Below are 24,493 nucleotides of genomic sequence, written 5' to 3'. Positions count from 1 at the left end.
GATGGAGCCCAACGGGAGGCCACCTAGCTCGTTCCTAGAGTGTCATGGTAGGTTTCTCAGAAGCCAAGGATTTTTTTGTAATTGAGATAGAATTTCTAGACCATAAAATTCACCATTAATTTTTTTTTTTTATGTTTATTTACTTTTGAGAGACAGAGATGTGGCACTAGTGGCAGAGGGGCAGAGAGAGGGAGACACAGAATCCGAAGCAGGCTCCAGGCTCTGAGATGTCAGTACAGAGCCCAACACGGGGCTCGAACTCACGAGCCACGAGATCATGACCTGAGCTGGAGTCGGACGCTCAGCCGACTGAGCTACCCAGGCGCCCCTAAAATATACCATTTTAAAGTGTACAACTCGGGGTGGTGCCTGGGTGGCTCAGTGGGTTAAGCGTCAGACTCTTGCTTTTGGCTCAGGTCATGATCTTATAGTTTGTGGGATTGAGCCCCATGTCAGGCTCTGCGCTGGTGGCACGGGGTCTTCTTGGGTGTCTTCCTCTCTCTGTCCCTCCCCTACTTGCAGTCTCTCTCTCTCTCTCTCTCTCTCTCTCTCTCTCTCTCTCTCTCAAATAAAGACTAAAAATAAATCATGTGTACCATTCAGTAGTTCTTATTCTATCCACTGGCTTGTGCAACCATTACAGTATTTCCAGAACATTTGTATCACTCCAAAGAGAAACTCGTGCCTGTGCCCATTAGCAGTGATTTCCCACCTCCCGCCACTGCTTCCGCCCTTGGCAACAGCTCATTTTTCTCTCTCTACTGATTTGCCTCTTCTGGACTTCCATATTAGTGGAATCATACAACACTTCATCTTTTGCCCCTGGCTTCTTTCACTTAGCATAATGTTTCTGAGCCATGGCACGATCAGTATTTCATTGCTTTTTATGGCCGAATAATATTCCATTACACAGGTAGACCACATTTTGCATATCTATGCATCATTTGGTAGACATGGGGCATATTTCCACTTGCTGGCGATTAGAAGCAATGCCGCTGTGAACCTTATTCCCAGTGTCTTGCCTTCTTGGAAGAAATCTTGGTACTTGGGGGTGAAAGGTGTTAGAAGGTAGGGTGATTCAGACAGTGAAACGACTCTCTGGGGACCAGTATTCCTCCCATGCTCAACAAGGCCCTTGCCAAGCCCCTCTTGAAGAACGGCCCACTGGGACGTGCCCAGCGGTCTTCTGATCTTCTAGAAAGCACGTCTCCTGGGGAGAAGTTTTCAAGTCCACAGTCACAGCCCACGAGAGACCAAGATGTTGTAGTTACCTTTTTCTGTTTGAGCCACCAGCACAAAGTGACAGGCTGCCTCCAACTTGGGCTCAATTATTTTGTAAAGCTTTTTGTTTATTTGACCTCTCCTGACCCAGGAAATAATTCCAACCAATGATGGTTGACTCCCTTTGGCACTGGGGTCTGGTTGCTTTACAGCTGATGACAGAGGGGCCACACTGCTACCGTAGGTGAACTAATCCTTAACTCCTGAGCTGCGTGCTGTTTTCCAGCAAGGTTGTATTTCTTCATTAGCTATTCCCAGGGCCCAGGGAGTCCCAGAGGATGTCAGAGTACATTAATTTTTATCATAACATGGAATCTTTCAGGTCTGAATGGCAGCACACAGCTGTCAGGGGCTTTCTGAACTCGATTACAGCTCCATATATCTCTAGGCAAAACAGAGGCAGGAGTCCTCATTGGCAGGGGAATGTACAAAATGCATGAGACGTTTTATTGTTTGAGTAACTTGACCATGCACTTAAGCACATTCCCCAGCTAATTTTTTTTTTCCTGTTGTCCACGTAAGTTGGCCTCTGCCACCCCACTTTAAACCCCCTCCCTTCCCGGTGACCACATAAGGTATATTTTAACGAAGCTCTTTTGCGTCACGGTAATGGAATCATCATCTGGTACTTAGCTATTGTATAAGTATATTAAAAAATGAACGTTCCCAAGATTTTTTAGCAGAATTTATTTAGTGGATTGGTATTGCAGAAGTTTATAAATAATGGCTTGTAATGCTTAATATTGCTTCATGGCTACAAAATACAATTTTAATTCAAAAGAATGCTAATTTGTTTTCAGAGAGGCGAGTTATTTCTTCATTGACTTTATATTTTCCGCTTGTCCACAGAGTAGAACGTTTGGAGGGATACATTATACTTAGAGAAGGATGCCCAGGTATTATTTTCGCCTTGTCAGCAAATGCCAGGAATCCCCTGTGAGCAAGGTCCTGTATTATAGTCACTGCTCGGTGTGCATATAAGGACCCTCCCACAAGGAAATCACAGTGAAAGAGATGAGCCAGTGTTTTCAGTTGTGAGGGCAAGTGGATTCTTAGTAGGCATGGCCAAATAATTTACTGCCAGCTCTCGTTCCTTCACTCAAGTGTCGCGGATAATTCTGATTTTTTTTGCTAATGGATGTGTTTTCTAAGGCCACGTGCCCTATTCATTTAATTACTCCCTGTGCCGGACAGCCAAATCGCATGAGCTCTGTGAACCATAGAGCACTTTCCCCGAGTCCTCATATCACTTTTTATGCATAAGCTGGACACAGGCAAGTACTCTATCTTAACACATACTAATTTTTTTAAAACTAAAGCCAGAACAGCAGCCCTCCTTAGCAGCTGTTTTTTGCAGAGGACAAAACCGAGAAATACAGATGTTGGTTTCCATTGCATCATTTTTGTTTGTTTGTTTGTTTTTAAGTTTTTAAGTTTATTTTTGAGGAAGAGACAAAACACAGGCGGGTGAGGGGCAGAGAGAGGGGGGGCCAGAAGATCTAAAGCGGGCTCTGCACCGAGAGCAGAGAGCCCGGTGTGGGGCTTGAACTCACAAACTTTGAGATCATGACCTGAACTGAATTCGGACTCGTAACCGACTGAGCCCCCCAGGTGCCCCTCAGTGCGTCTTTTTTTTACAAAAGTGATTACAGGTGGTCCTTAAATTTGATGCAAATTAGGCAAGTGGCACAGAGGTGACTGCACTGTGGACGAAGCCAACACGGAGAGAGGCTGTATGGGTTAAAGCCAAACTTCTGTGCGCATGCAGTGATTGAATCACACGAGCAAGGATGCAGAGAGCTGTCACCTGCGATCTCTTATTTAGTTTTCAGGGATTCAGTGATTGCATCTCAGACGTGGTGCTGCGTGTGGGAGCACAGGGGTGACTTCAGCGACAGACTCAGCCCTTCAGGGGTTTCTGGCCACCCGTAGTGACGACTCCGTTTTGTGTCCCAGAAAACTGAGCACCACAAAGAAAGTAACCAGCTCCCTCTTCTCTAAATAATGCCAGCCCCAGCCCTCTGTGTCGGCCAGCTTCTTCCCTTCCTGCATTTATATGAGTAACACTCACACTCTCTGAGTTCCCTTGTGGAGTTTTTTCATCTCTACATTAGCCTCCCAAGACTACTTTCACATCACTAGTGAATTTCTGTAGGACGTGACCATCATTCGTCAGATGAACAAATGGGAGTTTGCCAAGAGAGACTTTGGTTCATTTGCATTTGCTTCATCTGTGGGAGCTACGTTCAAGTGAAGTTACTGGGTTATGAGTGTGGTTGAATTTATTTATCCTTACTGTTCCCACCCTTCCATCCTTACTGTGCTCATCATTGTTTGTCCAAAGTATTAAATATTCCCAGGGAGCCAGAACACAGGGCGATAAAGAGCTGAACGCAAAGGGGAAGAACGAAACGAAACAACATTGAACTGTAACAACAAAGCATCACACCCGCATTTGAGATATCGTGTCAGCTGGATTAAAGGCTCTTCGTGGCATAATTACCAAATTGACACATATTTTCTGGAAAGCTCTCTTGGAAGAGGATGTAGGTATTTTCCTGTGGCAGACCTTGCGCCATTTAGCGAGGTTGAGATTTTGCTGCTGGGCCTGTATATGATAGGATGGGAAAATATAATCAAGGTAATCAACACGAGGCAAAAATTTAAGGAAGTCACAAACACAAGCGTGTTTCTATTTTCCGTTAAGTGTATGTACTGATGTTCTGGAATTCACTCTAAGAAGTTGTAAATGGTGCATGAAATGAAAAATTCCTGGTGGTCTCCAGGGATGCAGCCAGTGCTTGGCTCTATTCCTGCTGATTGGTTTGGATTATTTTCTTTATTCTAACTTAGGAAAAAAAAAAAAAAGTGTAGCTGGGTTATCTTAACAGCAGAATCCACTCTGGGTTAATTATTACTTTAATGCTTGATGGTGTCCTTAAATTCTTAAAACATGCGGGTCCTTTAAAATTTAGAAGCGCATCGAGGCCGTCACTGACCATCTAAACTGATGTTGATTTTATGTGTTCATATTTCTCTTGTTCCACTTGCCTGATTTCCTTGCATATTTATTGAGGATCTTCCCTGCCAGAGATATCGGGTAAGAATGTGGGAAACCACGTATAGGTATTTTGTAAATATGGGAGACCATTATATACATATTTTATATCTCTGAATTATTGATAGCTAGCATGTCCCCAAAGTGTAGTCAAGGTCTAGGAAATAGGCAGCCGAGAAAAAAATAGCATGTTTTAGATACCGTCCCTTTAACGGCTGATGTGAGGTATTTTACATTTCTCTTGAATTTTCATAACTAGCAAACAAGGTGGGTATTATCATTCCCTTTTTAAAAAAAATGTCTTTTATCGTTTATTCATTTTTGAGAGATGGAGAGAGGCCGAGCCTGAGGGGCACAGAGAGAGGGAGACACAGAATCCGAAACAGGCTCCAGGCTCTGAGCCGTCAGCACAGAGCCTGATGCGGGGCTTGAACCTATGGACCACAAAATCATGACCTGAGCTGCAGTTGGACGCTTAACCGACTGAGCCGTCCAGGCGCCCCTCTCCTCTCTCTTTTATCATTATTATCGTTGTGAGTTTGAGCAGCTGATTATATATTTTTTCCAGTATGTTACCATGAGTAAGCATTTTTGTGAAAGTTTGTTGGTATGGCACCTAAAATCCTCTTGACTTTTGCCGTTGGCACGCACGCTGTGCGAGAGCCTCTCGGACAGTTATGGTCTTGGTGGATTGCTGGAGTGTTGAGAACCTTCCCTGGGCTTGAGGTAGCTGCCCAAGAGAACTGCCGTGTTCTGTTGTAGGCTGCCATCCGTGAATTCAAAATCAAGCAGCCTTAGCTCTTTGAGCAGAGATCCACCTTGGAATTCTACAGTAATTTTTTCCTCTTCCTCTTCTGGAAGAAAAAGAAAACCTAACACTTAGTAAGTCTGAGAAACAGTTGCATTTGGGACGTTGGGTCCTTAGGCCCTTTTTTCTATTGAATTTCAGACTATTTCCAAATAGTACGAATTCCCCACAGCTCGCTTGAGAAACGCCCCAGATGGCGTGGCATTCTGTTTCAATTGAAAAGTATTTCCCTTTACATAACATTACACTGAGCTCATTCTTTTGCCGTGTCTGAGATGGAATCCCCAAAAGCCACAATTGTGTTAATATTCCGCAGGGTGTTTATTTAGGCTGTAAAGGTCTGTCTCGTTTTTTGGAGCATGTTATGATTCAGTTTACAAATCTTCACTGTAACTCAACCCTGTGATGGTTGCTACTGCTGATCATAGACTCTTTCAAAGCACCTTCTCAGTCTTCACGTTTGACATTGTGTGTCTGGTTCTTCGGTTGTTTGACTCATGATGGGCTGGTCTTATCCTCAAAGCATAAATAACTCTGTCTTCATGGATCAGCTAGGACCAAGTGCACTTTTCCCCTCCTTCTCTTGCCATATTCTAGGTAACAGTATAGTGTAAAACATGGCTATGGAGTATGGTTTATAAACCAAATGTTTTAGGATTTGGGACAATAGCATTGATTCAGTGTATTCATTGACTCATTCATTCTTTCATTCATTCATTCTCTACCAAAGGCTTACTCCTTACTGCATGCAAACAAAGGCCGGGCAAGCAAAGACTCCTTTCCTATGGACACAGATTGTAGTCTGCTGGCAAAGGTAACAGATCGTGGCACAAAGGTGAAGTCGTGGAGAAATGGATACAACCCAGGCAGAATTGAAGGCCAAGCCTCCTGGGAGACACTATACCTCAGAAGCTGATCTTCTATTTCCAATGAACACTCAAGATGTGCTTGGGTTGGGTTGTTGTTAGTTACTGAAGAGCATTCAGAATGGTTGCCAGGGTTGAGAATGGCAATGGATGTTTGTGGAGGACACAGACAGGATGTTGGGCCTCGAGGGGTCGGTGTCAGTAGGAGGGGACTTGTAGGTCAGGGATCTTGGGAAACAGATGGGTCTCCTGTCCCATGCATTTATCTAGTGGTTGTAGGTCGAAGGAACTTGTGTCCATTGGTTATATCTGTCTTTCCGTCAATCACACTGTTGGCAACCTTGGAAAAGATTGAGGGAAAGTGTTTAGGAAATTCAGAAGAGGGAGACAGTGCTATCATCCAGATGAGGAGCAAGGAATTCTCCAAGGAAGTGTCTTCTGAGTAGCACTTGGGAGACGGGGTGGGTTGTGATGTGTACAATGGGCATTTGGGACCGAGTGAGGGACCCCATTAGTTCCATCTAAGTGGACCAGTAAAGTGAAGCGGGAAAGCACTCTGTGTCACTGTGTGAGCAAGGATTGGAAAGTCATGTGATAAAAACGTCACTAGTGTCTCTATTGTCCAGAAATGTCCACACCTACCATCACCATGGGTGAGAGTCAGTTTGGAGACAGGCTGAAATACTGGCATTTTATTCGAGTTTAATTTATATATATATACATATATATGTGTGTGTGTGTGTGTGTGTGTATACGTATATATATGTATATATATATATATATATATATATACATATATATATGTATATATGTTTATTTTTTAATGTGTATTCACCTTTTGAGAGACAGAGTGTGAACAGGGCAAGGGCAGAGAGAGATGGAGACACAGGATCCGAAGCAGGCTTCAGGCTCTGAGCTGTCAGCACAGCACCCGATGCGGGGCCCAAACTCACGAACCCTGAGATGATGACCCGAGCGAAGTCAGACGCTCAACCGGCTGAGCCACCCAAGCACCCCTCAAGTTCAATTTCTTAATGTCACATCAGAGCATTATTGTTTGTAGTTGTGCAGGGTGTGCACTGAACAAGTCTGGGGGCACCATTTGCATAGCCCACTATCTATGTTCAACCCGCTGGCCCCATACAGCAAGCCTTCCTACTCCCTTGTTGTAAAGCCCATGTGTTTTCATGGCTAAGAAAAGGTTTTGGTGACAGTCCTAGATTTCAAGTCTGGCTTCTTCAACTACTTGACAAGAGACCTTTGGAATCTTAGTTTTTCACTCTGTTAAATGGTAATGATGCTGTCTACCTTGTGGGTTGCTATGATTATTAAAAAAGAATATTGACATTCCAAGAACCACCAACAGTGTTTCTTTAGACATCGTGTGAATGTCCTTGTCAAGGAACATGTATAGGTCTCTCTCTCAGTTCATCTTTACTAGGTCTCTGTGTTCAAATAAACAGGCACTTCTTGAACTTTGTCTCTGACCAACATCTTATGCCCAGTATTATAGGATGAACAAAACAATGGAATTGCAGCCCTGCTGTTACAACATTTATAAGTAGAACGTAAAATTTCATAAGAAAGGATTTCTGTGATTGGTCAGAACCTCTGGGAAGCTTTCACCAAGAGGAGGTTCGACAGTTGCCTATGGAATTACACAGATACTAAATGCTTTACAAATTCAGAGGAGGAGCCATTCTTTTTGTTGTGTTTTGTTTTTATGTTCATTTACTTTTGAGAGAGAGACCGAAGTTGAGTGGGGGAGGGGCAGAGGGAGGGAGGGAGGGAGGCAGGGAGGGGGAGAGAGAGAGAGAGAGAGAGAGAGAGAAACTAAGCACGCTTCACGCTGTCAATGCAGAGCTCGATCCCATGAACTGTGAGATTGTGACCTCAGCGAAAATCAAGACTTGGATGCTCTACTGACCCACCACTAGGGGCCACGTAGAGGAGCTATTCTTATGGGTAGGGCCGTTCAGGAAGGTTCCACGGGGGATTTGGGGTTTGAGCTGGCTCTTGAAAGAACATGGGACCCTCAGCATGGGTGTTGTAGACATGGGCCAAGTATTCTGTACTCTCTACACTGTTACATTGACCTGTTCTCTCTGCAAGTAGATTTTAACATTTTTTCTCCTCATTTGTCTCCTAGAACCCAGGGCAAAGCACATAGTAAATAGTCCATACGTATTTTACTTGACCTCAGTCAGATTTAACAGTTTTGTTTTAATCACCTGTCAGGTACAAGGTGCTCTTCAGGTTGGTCCAGAGACTTGGAGATGAATGAGGCCCGACTGGTGTGGCCCCCCACCAGGTGCAGTTAGCACACAAATACACAAGTCGCTCATCCCCAGGGTGTGATTGGGGCCATTAGAAGCACACAGGGCCCTATTTTGTTTCTCTATTTTTTAAAGTTCTGTAGGGGTGCCTGGGTGGCTTGGTCGGTTAAGCGTCCGACTTCGGCTCAGGTCATGATCTCACGGTCCATGAGTTCGAGCCCCGCGTCAGGCTCTGTGCTGACAGCTCAGAGCCTGGAGTCTGTTTCAGATTCTGTGTCTCCCTCTCTGTCTCTGCCCCTCCCCTGTTCATGCTCTGTCTCTGTTTGAAAAATAAACATGAAAAAAAATTTTTTTTAAGTTCTATATATCTTTTTAAGTTGTATTTTCCATGTTTTTAAGTTTCTATGTATTTTTAAGTTGTATATATGTTTGTAAGTTGTATTTTACATACAGTAAAATTTACCCTTTTAATAATATGGTTCCATGAGTTCTGACAAACAGTCATGGAGTCACCACTGTCAAGACAGAGAGCAGTTTCCTTTCCCCTCAAATTTCCCCTGTGCCTCTTTGGAATAATTCCCACCTCTACCCCGAGCCCCTGGCAACCATTGATTTTTTTTCTGTCCCTGGAGTTTTGCCTTTTCCAGAATGTTATATAAATGCAAGTATTCCGTATGCAGCTTTTTGAGTTTGGTTTCTTTCACATAGCATGACACATCTATTGGTTATCTGTTGCTGTTAAATTACTCCCAAAACTTAGTGACTTAAAGCAGCAAACATTTATCACCTTACTCTATTAGTTTTCTGTTGCTGTTGTAATAAATTACCACAAATGTACTGGCTTCAAACAACACGTATCCAAGGTGCAGGAATATATATTCTTATCAGCTTTTATAACATTGTTAACAGTAAAATAATATTATAAATCTGCTGATTTCATTGGTTGGAAATATCTTATTTTAATGATTGCTATGAGAGGATTAAAAAAATTTTTTTTTTTACATTTATTTATTTTTGAGAAACAGAGTGAGACAAAGCATGAGCGGGGGAGGGACAGAGAGAGAAGGAGACACAGAATCCGAAGCAGGCTCCAGGCTCTGAGCAAGCAGTCAGCGCACACCCTGATGCGGGGCTCGAACCCACGAACTGTGAGATCATGACCTGAGCCGAAGTCAGCCGCTGAACCGACTGAGCCACCCAGGCGCCCCTACGAGAGGATTTTAGCGTGTTAAATCTTGTACTGGTTATTTGTAATCTAGTTTTATAAAGTTTTTAATGTCTCCATCAGTTTTTCTATTCGACTCTGAGAATGTGTTTAACTTGACCCCACTTTTCACGATAGGTCAAATAAGGGAGAAGGTAGAGGTGGGAAGACCTCATATGGGCTATTGCACTGGCCAGAGCTGAAGACAGTGATTGTCTTAGCTCAACTTCCCTTGAAATCAAGCCTGGGTTGGGCATGTTTGTTCAGATGACTTATTGGGGGAATGTTCTCAGAAGAAGGCAGGGAGGGAAACAGATTATGTTCAACTGGAGTCTAGCTTCAGCCTGATCCCACAGGTTCCTGGAGAAGGACTCACAGTAGAATTAGTTTCTCTTGTTAGCAGAGCATCTGGGTCTGGGACATGAGTTTACAGATGTGATGATGCCCATCGGTCAGGGACAATTCTCTAGAGAAGTCCCTGCTCTCAGCAGTAGAAAATGGATACACTGGACCCATAACTGAGATCTAGACAGAACATCTTGATGCTTCCTACATTGGAAATGTAGGGAATTGGCAAAATATTAATAGTCTGAAGAGTCTAGAGATGTTGGTGTTGACTAGTCTTAGACTAAGGGTTTTCTAAGTGTTACTCATCGGGTGACCAGTTAGAGGGTATCATCCACTGTAGAAACAAGGACATTGGAAGGGGGTAAGAACTGAGGAGAGACAATGAAGAGTTTAGATTTGGGGTGGGTAGGAATGGGATTCTGGAACCTAGGAGGAATATGGGTGCTGGAGCTGTGGGTGTGAAGTTCATCTGTATAGACACATCGTTAGGAGTCCCTGGCTGGAAGAGGCAGAAGATGGGGCAGTGGTGGCATCCGGAGGAGGTCCGTTTCAACAGAGGGGAAGTTGTTGGGTTTCTTGATTGCAAAGCCATTACTCTTGAGGCAGCCTTGAGAGGTTCTGGACGGTGATGGGAAAGCATTCAGTCGGTTTGGTGATGAGAAGTGGGTTTGGGGCAAGGAAAAGAGATGATGAGTGGAGATAAATATTTTAAAACTAGAGCCCATAAATGGGAAGAGAGAAGCTAGAGCGACTTGAAAGAGCCCCAGTGTCAAGTAGACAATTTCCTCATCCCAGCCTTCCCCCTCCTGTCTTTCCTCCTTTCTTCCTTTTTCTTCTCTCCACTTTCTTTCCTCTTTTCCCCATTTTCCCTTTACTGATGGTCAGAAAAGTCTGATTAGCCTGAAAGGCAGCAAGAATGAGCCAGTGGAGACGGAATGATTGAAAAGGCCAGGAACAGAGGGTATACTCAATGGATGGAACGCTTGTAAGGTTGTACACCTGAAACCAATGTGATAGATCAGTAATACCAGAATTAGAAAAAAAAAATAAGAGGGGTATGAGAGGAAAACTTAGAGATCAGCTATCTGAAAGCCAGTTAGTGACAGCCTTTGCCCTGGGACCCCCTCTTTCCAGTATGAAGTATCACTTAAGGCTACTCTGGCTAGAAACCTTGGCCTGTCGTTGCTTCCACTGATGACACACAGCATACCCACCCGTAAATAATTGGAATGCCACTCTCCTTACCATTGAGCAGTCATTTTCTGGCCCATATGAAGATGTTAGTCCTAATGGATGGGAGTGCTGTTTTGTCAGCATTCCCAGCAGGCACAGAGAATGCCAGGGTCCCCTCCACAGAGAGGGAGGGGCTCTTCTCTGTGGGTAGATTAGAGCCACAGAGAGGAAGCACACCCCCTTTCATTGGAATCTTCCATTCAGTACCCTGAAGACCTCTCCTGTCCTCACTCACCCCTCACAGACCAGAATCCACCAAAGAAGAAAAAAGAATCAGTCCCAGAGTGCTGACTAACAGCATCAGCTTTGGAATTGGAATGATCCTATTTTTGTTTCCATTCTATCTTTATAGTTTGAACTTTCCTTTTGATATTCTGTAAATATTCATCATCTCAGAGCCTTTTGAATTGCAATGGCTTTTAGTCAAAACTGAGCAAAATGTGCCATTTGAATAATAAAAACCTCATTAAAGTGAGGCAAAAGAAATTCTTTTCCTTTTGTACAAGCCAATTAAGTGTCTTTACAATTAAGAAAAGTCTAGCACTTTATAGTTCCATATTCCATAAGCCGGTTTTTAATTAATGGAGGTGACAAGTTTTAGGTACAGGGTACATATTTCGCCTCTGGTGTTGTGCAATTAACATTAATGAAGAGCATTAAAATTTGGTAAAAGAGGAGAGGATTTCCCATGTCCTCTGTGTATTCACGCCTCCAGGCGGAGGTCTTTGGTAGCAGGTTTCTTGATGTGTTTTGCATTTCCTTGAGAAAATGTGCAGGCGAGGGTAAAGTTACCTAGAGGGGGCCTTGTAGTTATCAAGAGGTATGGTGTCAAAATTCTGAATGCCCAGGCCTATCTTAAAGACATGGAAACGCTGCAAAAATCACCGTTGAAGAATTATATTTTCTCCGGTGGATAGAAGGGAAGGGTATAGAGGCAAGGGGTGTAATAATGATTTAACCTGGCATGTACCTTACACGATACTGGGATTTTGCTCATCAGAACCTTGGGAGGAATGTATGCTGCTGTTCTAAGTTTGCAGGGAGAGGAAATGGGTTTACAGAGGTTAATTAATGAACCGACCACAAATCAGGGAAGTATAATCACAGGGCTGGGCTAGAATTTCTCTCTGTCCATTTAAGGAAGCTTATCTAAGAAAGAAGGTATTGTGCATTAGCTCTGAAGTCAGACGATCTTTTGATTTTGTTTTGTTTTGTTCTTATTCATATATTTGTTTCTTTATTATTTTAGCTGTTTCTGACTCTTATTTTGACCATAGGATAGTTGTTTCTAATCCCTGTTTTCATGTTTGTGAAATGACGACAATCATTTTAATTACTATCAGTGATAATAATTCCTGTCATCTAAAGTTCTTATGTACACAAACTATCAATAAGTGCTCAACCCACACTCAGCACTCAAAGAGAAAAAAGAAAAATAAAGTATCAGCAACTCTGAAAAAGTGAACCAAATATTTGAGATGAAAATGGAAAGGCATTCACATATAAGTCATATGTTCACTTGGCCCATTTTCCCTTTTCTCTCTCATAAAGTTTTTTCCTACAGTCTTGCCTTATTACAACATATGGGTTCTTCTGGTTACAAATGAGTAGATTCTGTTTTGATCTGAAATAGGCTCTGATGAATGTTGTAGGTAGACCAGATGCCTCAAAGCATTTTCTGTCCACCTCTTAAGAGACTAATGGGACTGCTGGGGGAGTTGTACATTGATAACTGTGGTGGGTACCATTATGTGGAAAACATGTGATCCCACCCAAATACAGCTGATCCCAGCCACATCACCACTTTTAGGTCTTAGGTAGGTGATGTGGGTTGGAAATATATCAGGGAACAGAACGTATATGACAGTTTCTCAACCAGACTTAGATTGCCTAGTGGCAGTGAGATTTACATAAACACTTTGTTTTTAAGGTTTATTTATTTTGAGAGAGAGAGAGAGAGAGTGTTTGTGCATGTGAGTGGGGAAGGGGCAGGGAGAGAGGGACAGAGAGAGAATCCTAAGCAGGCACTGCATTGTTAGTGTGGAGCCCATTGTGGGGCTCAAACTCATGAACTGAACCATGAGATCATGACCTGATCTGAAACCAAGAGCTGAGTGCTCAACTGGCTGAGTTATCCGGGCACCGGTGTGTAAATACCTTTTAAGAAACAGTGAGTTAATTGTTTTTTTCTTTAGTGATAAATTCATTCTTTCTTCCAAGCATTTATTATCAATTCTTAATGAAATTATTACCATTGACATCATTAACAATATCATTAATATTATGAATAAGTAATGAACTAATATCAATTCTTTGCAAACTCTTCCAAAAAATAGGATAAGAAGAAAAACTTCTCAATTCACTGTATAAGGCCATTATTACTCTGATTTGAAAACCAGATAAAGGTATCACAAGAAGATTATAGACCAGTAATCACGTAGGAATATGGTTGTAAAAATATTCAACAAAATATTAACAAACCAAATGCAGCAATATAGAAGACGGATTATATACCATGGTGAGGTGTGATTTATCCAAGGAGTTCTAGGTTTGTTTAACATCTGAAAGTCAGTGTAGTACATCATATCAGTGAAATAAAAGATATGCCAATAGACACAAAAGGAGCATTTGGAAAATTCTAACACCGTTTCTGGATCAAAACACTCAACAGACTTGGATTACAAGGGCATTACCTCAACCTGATACAGGCATCTACAAAAAATATCCACACCTAACCTTCTACTTAATGCTATAAGATTGGATACTTTATCTTTTTTTTTATCATCCATTTTAATTTTATTTGCATCGTTTAATTTTCTTTTATTTTTTAATTTTTAATTTTTTAAAAATTTACATCCAAATTAGCATATAATGCAACAGTGATTTCAGGAGTAGATTCCTTAGTGCCCCTTATCCATTTAGCACATTCGCCTCCCACCACCCCTCCAGGAACCCTCAGTTTGTTCTCCATATTTATGAGTCTCTTCTGTTTTGTCTCCCTCTTGTTTTTATAATATTTTTGTTTCCCTTCCCTTATGTTCATCTGTTTTGTCTCTTAAAGTCCTCATATGAGTGAAGTCATACGATTTTTGTCTTTCTCTAATTTCACTTAGCATAATACCCTCCAGTTCCATCCACATAGTTGTAAATGGCAAGATTTCATTGTTTTTGATTGCTGAGTAATACTCCATTGGATATATATACACCACATTTTCTTTATCCATTCATCCATTGATGGACATTTGGGCTCTTTCCATACTTTGGCTATTGTTGATAGTACTGCTATAAACATGGGGGTGCATGTGTCCCTTTGAAACAGCACACCTGCATCCCGTGGATAAATGCCTCGTAGTGCAATTGCTGGGTCAGAGGGTAGTTCTGTTTTTAGTTTTTTGAGGAACCTCCATTCTGTTTTCCAGAGTGGCTGCACCAGCTTGCATTGCCACCAACAATGCAAAAGGGATCCTCTTTGTCCCCATCCTTGCCAACATCTTTTGTTAGCCATTCTGACAGGTGTAAGGTGGTATCTCATTGTGGTTTTGATTTGTATTTCCCTGATGATGAGTAATCTTGAGCATTTTTCCATGTTAGCCATCTGGATGTCTTCCTTGGAGAAGTGTCTAGTCATGTCTTTTGCCCATTTCTTCACTGGATTATTTGTTTTGGGTGTTGAGTTTGATAAGTTGTTTGTAGATTTTGGATACTAACCCTTTATCTGATACGTCATTTGCAAATATCTTCTCCCATTCTGTCGGTTGCCTTTTAGTTTTGCTGATTGTTTCCTTCACTGTGCAGAATCTTTTTATTTTGATGAGGTCCCAATAGTTCATTTTTGCTTTCGTTTCCCTTGCCTCCAGAGATGTCTTGAGTAAGAAGTTGCTGCGGGCAAGATCAAAGAGGTTTTTTGGCTGCTTTCTCCTCAAGGATTTTGATGGCTTCCTGTCTTACATTGAGGTCTTTCATCCATTTTGAGTTTATCTTTGTGTATCATGTAAGAAAGTGGTCCAGGTTCATTCTTCTGCATGTCGCTGTCCAGTTTTGCCAGCACCACTTCCTGAAGAGACTGTCTTTATTCCATCGGATATTCTTTCCTACTTTGTTAAAGATTAGTTGGCCATGTGTTTGTGGGTCCCTTTCTGGGTTCTCTATTCTGTTCCATTGATCTGAGTGTCTCTTCTTGTGCCAGTACCATTCTGTCTTGATAATTACTGCTTTGTAGTAGAGTCTCAAGTCTGGGATTGTGATGCTTCCTGCTTTGGTTTTCTTTTTCAAGATCACTTTGGCTATTTGGGGTCTTTTCTGGTTCCATACAAGTTTTAGGATTATTTGTTCTAGTTATGTAAAGAATGCTCGTGTTACTTTGATAGGGATTGCATTGAGTATTTAGATTGCTTTGGGTAGTATCGACATTTTAACAATATTTGTTCTTCCTATCCAGGAGCATGGAATCTTTTTCCATTTTTTTTTGTGTCTTCTTCAATTTTTTTCCATAAGCTTTCTATAGTTTTCAATGTATAGATTTTTCACCTCTTTGGTTACATTTATTCCTAGGTATTTTATGGTTTTCTCGTGCAACTGTAAATGGGATCGATTCCTTGATTTCTCTTTCTGTTGCTTCATTGTTGGTGTATAGGAATGCAACCAATTTGTGTGCATTGATTTTATATGCTGTAACTTTGCTGAATTCATGAATCAATTCTAGAAGTTTTTGGTGGAATCTTTGGGTTTTCCATGTAGAGTATCATGTCATCTGAGAAGAGTGAATGTTTGATCTTCTCTTGACCGATTTGGATGCCTTTTATTTCTTTGTGCTGTCTGATTGCAGAGGCTAAGACTTCCGATACTATGTTGAGTAACAGTGGCGAGAGTGGACATCCCTGTCTTGTTCCTGACCTTAGGGGAAATCTCTCAGGTTTTCTCCATTGAGGAGGATATTAGCGTTGGGTGTTTCATGTATGGTTTTTATGATCTCAAGGTATGCTCTTTCTATCTCTACTTTCTTGAGGGTGTTTATCAAGAAAGGATGCTGTATTTTGTCAAATGGTTTCTCTGCATCTATTGAGAGGATCATATGGTTCTTGTCCTTTCTTTTGTTGATGTGATGAATCACGGTAATTGTTTTGCAGATATTGAACCAGCCCTGCATCCCAGGTATAAATCCCACCTGCTTGTGGTGAGTAATTTTTTCAACATATTGTTGGATCTAGTTGGCTAATATCTTGTTGAGGATTTTTGCATCCATGTTCATCAGGGAAATTGGTCTCTAGTTCTCCTTTTTAGTGGGGTCTCTGTCTGGTTTTGGAATTAAGGTAATGCTGGCTTCATAGAAAGAGTTTGGAAGTTTTCTTTCCATTTCTATTTTTTGGAACAGTTTCAAGAGAATAGGTGTTAACTCTTCCTTAAATGTTTGGTAGAATTCCCTTGGAAAGCCATCTGGCCCTGGACTCTTGTTTTTTGGCAGATTTTTTATTACTAATTCGATTTCCTGACTGGTTATGGGTCTGTTCAAATTTTCTATTTCTTCCTGTTTCAGTTTTGGTAGTGTATATATTTCTAGGAATTTGTCCGTTTCTTCCAGGTTACCCATTTTATTGGCATATAATTGCTCATAATATTCTCTTATTATTGTTTTTATTTCTGTTGTGTTGGTTGTGATCTCTCCTCTTTCATTCTTGATTTTATTTATTTGGGTCCTTTGCTTTTTCTTCTTGATCAAACTGTCTAGTGGGTTATCAATTTTGTTCATTTTTTCAAAGAAACAGCTTCTGGTTTCATTGATCTGTTCTACTGTTTGTTTTGTTGTTGTTGTTGTTGTTGTTGTTTGATAGCATTAATTTCTGCTTTAGTCTTTATTATTTCCTATCTTCTGCTGGTTTTGGGTTTTATTTGCTGTTCTTTTTCCAGCTCCTTAAGGCGTAAGGTTAGGTTGTGTATCTGAGATCCTTCTTCTTTCTTTAGGAAGGCCTGGATTGCTGTATACTTTCCTCTAATGACTGCCTTTGCTGTGTCCCAGAGGATTTGGGTTGTGGTGTTATCATTTTCATTGACTTCCATATACTTTTTAATTTCCTCTTTAACTGCTTGGTTAGCCCATTCATTCTATAGTAGGATGTTCTTCAGTCTCCAAGTATTTATTACTTTTCCAAATTTTTTTACTTGTGGTTCATTTCCAGTTTCATGGTATTGTGGTCTGAAAATACGCAAGGTATGATCTCGATCTTTTTGTACTTACATAGGGCTGATTTGTGTCTCAGTATACGGTCTATTCTGGAGAATGTTCCATGTGCACTGGAGAAGAATGTGTATTCTGCTGCTTTATGGTGAAATGTTCTGAATATATCTGTTAAGTCCATCTGGTCCAGTGTGTCATTCAAAGCTATTGTTTCCTTGTTGATTTTTTGATTAGATGATCTGTCCATTGCTGTGAGTGGGGTGTTGAAGTCTCCTACTATTATGGTATTACTGTCGATGAGTTTCTTGATGTTTGTGATTAATTGATCATACATTTGGGTGCCATCAAATTTGGTGCATAAATGTTTGCAATTGTTAGGTCTTCTTGGTGGATAGACCCATTGATTATGATATAATGCCCTTCTGCATCTCTTGATACAGTCTTTATTTTAAAGTCTAGATTGTCTGATATAAGTATGGCTATTCCGGCTTTCTTTTGTTGACCATTGGCATGATAGATGGTTCTCCATCCCCTTATTTTCAATATGAAGGTGTCTTTTGGTCTAAAGTGGGTCTCTTGTAAACAGCATATAGATGGATCTTGTTTTCTTATCCATTCTGTTACCCTGTGTCTTTTGATTGGAGCATTGAGTCCATTGATGTTTAGAGTGAGTACTGAAAGATCTGAATTTATTGCCATTATGATGCTTGTAGAATTGGACTTTCTGGTGGTGTTCTCTGGTTCTTTCTAATCTGTTGTTGCTTTTGGTATTTATTTATTTATTTATTTATTTATTTATTTATATATATATATTTTCACCTTTTCTCCCCTCAGAAGGTCCCCCTTAAAATTTCTTGCAGGGCTGGTTTAGTGGTCACAAACTCATTTAATTTTTGTTTGTCTAGGAAGCTTTTTATCTCTCCTATTTTGAATGACAGCCTTGCTGGATAAAGAATTCTTAGCTGTATATTTTTCTGATTCAGCACACTGAATATATCCAGCCACTCCTTTTTGGCCTGCCAGGTTTCTGTGGATAGGTCTGCTGCAAACCTGATCTGTCTTCCCTTGTATGTTAGGGACTTTTTTTCCCTTGCTGCTTTCATGATTCTCTCCTTGCCTGAGTATTTTGTGAATTTGACTATGATATGCCTTGTTGATGGTCAGTTTTTGTTGAATCTAATGGGAGTCCTCTGTGCTTCCTGGATTTTGATGTCTGTGTCTTTCCCCAGGTTAGGAAAGTTTTCCGCTATGATTTGCTCACATAACCCTTCTACCCCTATTTCTCTCTCTTCCTCTTCTGGGACCCCTATGATTCTCATGTTGTTCCTTTTTAATGAGTCACTGATTTCTCTATTTCTTAAATCATTCTCTTTTGCCTTAATCTCCCTCTTTTTTTCTGCTTTTTTATTCTCTATAAGTTTGTCCTCTATATCGCCGATTCTCTGTTCTGCCTCTTCCGTCTTTGCTGCCACTGCATCCATCCATGATTGCAGCTCAGTTATGGCATTTGTAATTTCATTCTGGGTATTTTTTATTTCTTTTATTTCTGCAGAAAGGGATTCTGATATATATTTTCGACTCCAGCTAGTATTCTTATTATCGTGATTCTAAATTCTGGTTCAGACATCTTGCTTGTATCTGTGTTGGTTAAATCCCCGTCTGTTGTTTCTTTGTGCTCTTTCTTTTGGGTTGAATTCCTTCGTTTTGTCTATTTGAATGGAGAAAAGTTATTAATAAGGTAGAAAAATGCAATTAAAATATTAAAATTAAAAAAGTATTAAAATCAAAAATTACACACACACACACCAAAAATCGAATAGATGATGCTACATACTATGTGTGTTTTGGTCTGGGTGTTGAAAGTCGTTTGACAGATTAGAGAAAAAAAAAAGGGTGGGAGAAAAAAAAAGGAAATTGAGAATTTGAAAAAATGAATCCACTGAAGTAGACTAAAATGAGATGATGGGGGTAAAATAGAATTTGAAGAAATATACACAAAAGTAAAGAATATAGTAGGACAAAAATTAAAAATGTTTTTAATCAAAATTAAAAATAAATTTGAATTTTTTCTTTTTCTATATTTAAGAAAAAAGAAAAGAAACAAAAAAGAGAAAAAAGATAAAAGAAAAAAGATATTTCAAAATTTGAAAAAGTCAATACACTCTAGTAGACTAAAATAAAATGATGGAAATACAATAGAATTTGAAAAAAATTACATAAAAGGAAAACAGATAGTAATGAAAATTAAGAATATTTTTAATAGAAATTGAAAGTAAAAATGAAGTTTTTTTCTTTCTGCTTTTAAGAAAAAACAAACAAAAGAAAAAAATGAAAAAAAAATGGAAACTGTTCGAAAATTTGAAAAGGTGAATACACTGAAGTAGACTAAAATGATGGGAGTAAAGTAGAATTTGAAAAAATTTACACAAAAGTAAAAATATAGTAATAAAAATTAAAGATATTTTTAATAAAAATGGAAAATAAAAATGAATTTTTTCTCTTTCTGTATTCAAGTAAAAGAAAAGAATTGTGAAAGAGAAAAAGAAAAAACAAAAAATAAAGAAAATTGAATAGATGAACCTGCTAACAGATTGAAGTAGGACTCAAATTGGTTTGTTTTCCCTTAGAAGTCATTCTCTGTAGTTCTGTATAGTCCATAAATTAAGCCAGCGGTGAGACTTGTGTTCTTGAAGAGCTAAGTTGGCCCAGTTGGACGGGGCTCAGTGTAACAGCTCTGCTCTCCACTAGAGGGTGCTGCTAGCCTACTGGGGTGGATTGTTGCAGTGCTCGTTGGTGTGCATGGGCAGGAAGAGGTGTAAATGGCGCCACCCAGCTACCCAGTCTGTTCTCCCGGATAAGCAATCGCACCCATGTCCTCTGTCTTCAGCTCTTGTCCACTCCCCGCTTCTTCACTCTTCGCGACCAGGCCCCAGGCAGTACCTCTCTCCCATGTTTTGTCTCAGATGTGGCTGTTTTCCCCAGTCCCTTACTTTTTTTTTTTTTTTTTTTTTAATTTTTTTTCAACGTTTTTTATTTATTTTTGGGACAGAGAGAGACAGAGCATGAACGGGGGAGGGGCAGAGAGTGAGGGAGACACAGAATCGGAAACAGGCTCCAGGCTCTGAGCCATCAGCCCAGAGCCTGACGCGGGGCTCGACCTCACGGACTGCGAGATCGTGACCTGGCTGAAGTCGGACGCTTAACCGACTGCGCCACCCAGGCGCCCCCCCAGTCCCTTACTTCTGAAAGACTGCAGCTTTGGCCCCTTTTGCCCCTCTGCAGGAGGGTCTCACCGAGCAATGGCCAAATGAGCATTTGCCGAATATCGGCTGCACCCAGGAACGCCTGCTGGACCCTGTTGTTGCCGGTGCCCCGAGACCATGGCCAGGTGCCAGCCCGCCCCAGAAAAAGTTCGCGAGACAGTGTAGCAGCAGCGTCTCAGGGATTGTGGAAAATCACAACACACATCTGGCACCAGGCTTCACTCTTAACAATCTTGCCCCAGCACCAGTGAATGTGGCCGCCTTCCGGTGTCTGCTGGGACCAGGTGGCTTCAGCAGTCTCTACCGGATGTCCTTCCAGCAGTGGAACCGCTTTTCCCCGTGTGGCCCGACAACCTCCCGGACCCCACTCTGTTCCTGGGGATTCGCCCTTCCCACCAGAGCACCGCCAGCTATCGAACTGCGGAGTTATAGCCCTTGCGCTCCCCTTGTTTACAGTCTTAATGGAATTTAAACCCTCTCCTTTCTCCTTTCTCCCTTTTTAGTTTAGTCCCTGCAGCTGTTTCCAATTTGCCACTTTCTCTCCAGCTGCTTTTGGGGTGGGGTGCTTTTCCCGTGTTCTCCCCCCACAAGTCTCCATCCCCTCTCTGCCCGCAAAAACGGTTCCTTACCTTTCGCGGCTTCTAGCTCCCCAAGTTCAGTTCTCGGTGCCGGGACCCTGCTGAATTCTGTGGTTCAGGTTGTGCAGATTGTTGTGTTAATCCTCCAGTCAGTTTTCTAGGTGTGTAGGATGGTTTAGTGTTGCATTGTTTAATTTTTAAAAGATATTACAATTGTGTTGTACAGACAAGTTATATGTGTACATCAATTTAATGTTTATATTGTTCTTTATTACCTTCTACATACCCATTACTATTTGAAATTAGTTTCTATCTTTTACTCAGAAGTGTTGGCAGCAAATCGTCTTCTTATTGGTTTATCTGAAAATGTCTTTATTTATCCTTACTTTTTGGTGGGAACATTCTGTAGGTATACAATTCTAGGTTGGTAGTTACAGTCTTTGAGCAATTTAAAAATATCATTACATTTATTTTTGTCTTTCCTCATTTCCGTTGAAAAGTCATCTGCGAATCTTATTCTTTGCTTTATTGAAACGAATGTGTCTTGTTTTCTCTAGGGCCTTTTCAATTTCTTGCCCCTTGTTTTTGATTTTCGCCATTTATTCTGTAATGTGCTTAAAAGATGTTGCCTTTGTATTTATCCTATTTGTGCTTTGCTGTGTTCATTGCATCTGTGGATTGATATTTTCTCTTCTACAAACATCTACCACATGCTTCTTAAGCTCTGGTCTATGATTTTCTTTTTATTCCATTGTTATTTCTCTGTCTCTCTCTCTCTCTCCATGTATCTATGTTTCATTTTTGTATTTTCTATAAGTCTGTGTTTAATTTTAATTATTTAGTGTTCTGTGTCCAATATATTTAAACACATATATTAATATATTAATCTCAGATATTGCATTTTTTCCAATTCCAGACAATTCTTTTTATTATTTTTCAAAATTAAAATCTCTAGTGAAATTCAGAATCTTTACATTGACCTTTTTTTAATTTTATTTTTTATTTAAAAAAATTTTTTTATTTTTATTTTTTTATTTTTTTTAATTTTATTTTTTATTTTTTAAAATTTACATCCAAGTTAGTTAGCATATAGTGCAACAATGATTTCAGGAGTAGATTCCTTAGTGTCCCTTATCCACTTAGCCCATCCCTGCTCCCAAAATCCCTCCAGTAACCCTCAGTTTCTTCTCCATATTTATGAGTCTCTTCTGTTTTGTTCCCCTCCCTATTTTTATACTATTTTTGTTTCCTTTCCCTTATGTTCATCTGTTTTGTCTCTTAAAGTCCTCATATGAGTGAAGTCCTGTGAATTTTGTCTTTATCTGATTGACTAATTTCACTCAGCATAATACCCTCCAGTTCCATTCACGTAGTTGCAAATGGCAAGATTTCATTGTTTTTGATTGCCGAGTAATACTCCATTGTATATATATACCACATTTTCTTTATCCATTCACCCATCGGTGGACATTTGTGCTCTTTCCATACTTTGGCTATTGTTGATAGTACTGCTATAAACATAGGGTGCATGTATCCCTTGGAAACAGCTCACCTGTATCCCATGGGTAAATGTCTAACAGTGCAATTGCTGGGTCGTAGTGTAGTTCTATTTTTAGTTTTTTGAAGAACCTCCATACTGTTTTCCAGAGTGGCTGTACCAGCTTGCATTCCCAAGAATACTTTACCTTTAAGATCAGAAAAGAAAACACGGATATCAAATTTTACCAGTTAAATTCCATATTGTGCTGGAAATTCCAGCCAAAGTAATTGGGGTAGGGGGAGACATTCTGATTGGAAAGGAAAGAGTAAAACTATCTTTATTTGTGGGTGAAATGACCTTATGTATAGAAAATACTAAGAAACCCACATTAAAGTATTAAAACTAATAGATAATTTAAAAAGAACTCACAAAACTAATTGATAATTTCAGCAAGATTAGAAGATAAAAAATCAATATGAAAAAATCAATTGTATTTGTATATACTAGTAACTAACAATTTCCAAATTAAATTAAGAAATCAATGCAAATTGCCATATCATTAGAAAGAATAAAATACTTATGAATACATTTAACAAAAGATGTGATAAATTTCTATTTTGAGAGCTATAAAATATTGTAGAAGGAAATTAAAGACCTAAATGCATATAAAGACCTCCCATGTTCATAGATCAAGACGTTTAATATTGTAAAGAGGACAGTATTCTCAAAATTGATCTGTAATTTTAATGTAAACATTACTAAAATTGCAGTTGGCTATTTTGCCAGAAATTGAAAGCTGATTCTAAACTTTTTATGTGCATTCAAAGGCCCCAGACTAGCCAACCCAAGCTTGAAAAATAACAAAGTTTAAGGACCCTCATTTCCCAGTTTTCAAAATTTACTCCATAGGGGCACCTGGGTGGCTCAGTTGGTTAAGCATCTGACTCTTGATTTTGGCTCAGGTCTAGACTTCAGGGTCTTGAGATCAAGACCTGAGGTGGCTCTGGCTCTGGGCAGACTGAGGAACTTGCTTAATATTCTCGTTCTCCCTCCCTATCCCCCCATGATTCCATAGCTGGTGCTCAATGGTGCACTATCCTTCTCTCTCAACAATAACTATATTTATATATATAAATATATATAACTATATATATGTAAAATGTTTATAACATATATAAAATGTTACGTATATATGTATGTTGCTGTTACTACAAAGCATTAGTAATAAAGACTGTAGTAGTAACATAATAAAAGAATATAACAGAGAGTCTCATAATAAACTCTTACAGGTGGTCAATTGATTTTCCTCAAGGGTGCTGAGACAATTCAGTGCAGGCAAGAGTAGTCTTTTTTAACATACGAAGCTACACTTGGAACGCCCACTTGCCAGAAAATGAAGTTATTGCTTGCCTTCACTTTATATCCCTGTTAAGCTTCAACTGGATCATAGATCTAAATGTAGGAGCCAAAGCTAGAACTCTTAGGGGTGAAGATAGAACTGCGTCTTTGTGATGTTGGGTTAGGGAATGCTTTCTTAGATATGACCCCTCAAGCACGAGAGGCGAAAGAAAAATATGTATATATAGCTTATATTTCATCAAACTTAAAACTCAGAAAGAAGATAATTTAAGACATTTTGGGTTCCACCCACCCCTAGAGATAACTACTATTCACACTTTTGGCTGTGCTTCATAAATATTTTGTGTGTGTGTTTGTGTGATCATACAATATTATATCTTTTGTTTTGTAGCATGCATATTTTACAGGGTTGAAGGATCTATCATTTTAATGGCTGTGTAGTATTCTATCATATGCATCCCATGCAAATTCATTACATGATTTCCCAGTTTTATATGTCATTTATTTCTATATTTTGCTTTCATATTGTAATTGCAGATGCTGTGGGTAGCCTTGAATAAATGACAT

At 40.0% G+C, this 24,493-nt stretch overlaps 1 protein-coding gene across 2 annotated transcripts in view; it reads left to right on the top strand.

The window, feature by feature from the left end:
* The window catches only part of WWOX (WW domain containing oxidoreductase), a 984,564-nt gene that overhangs the window by 271,861 nt on the left and 688,210 nt on the right, over positions 1-24,493 (top strand). The window lies entirely within an intron of this gene.

This window comes from Puma concolor, chromosome E2 (genome assembly GCF_028749965.1).
Source record: "Puma concolor isolate L17-30 chromosome E2, mPumCon1.1.hap2, whole genome shotgun sequence".
In the NCBI taxonomy this organism is placed as follows: Eukaryota; Metazoa; Chordata; class Mammalia; order Carnivora; family Felidae; genus Puma; species Puma concolor.
This window is presented reverse-complemented; position numbering and strand designations above follow the sequence as displayed.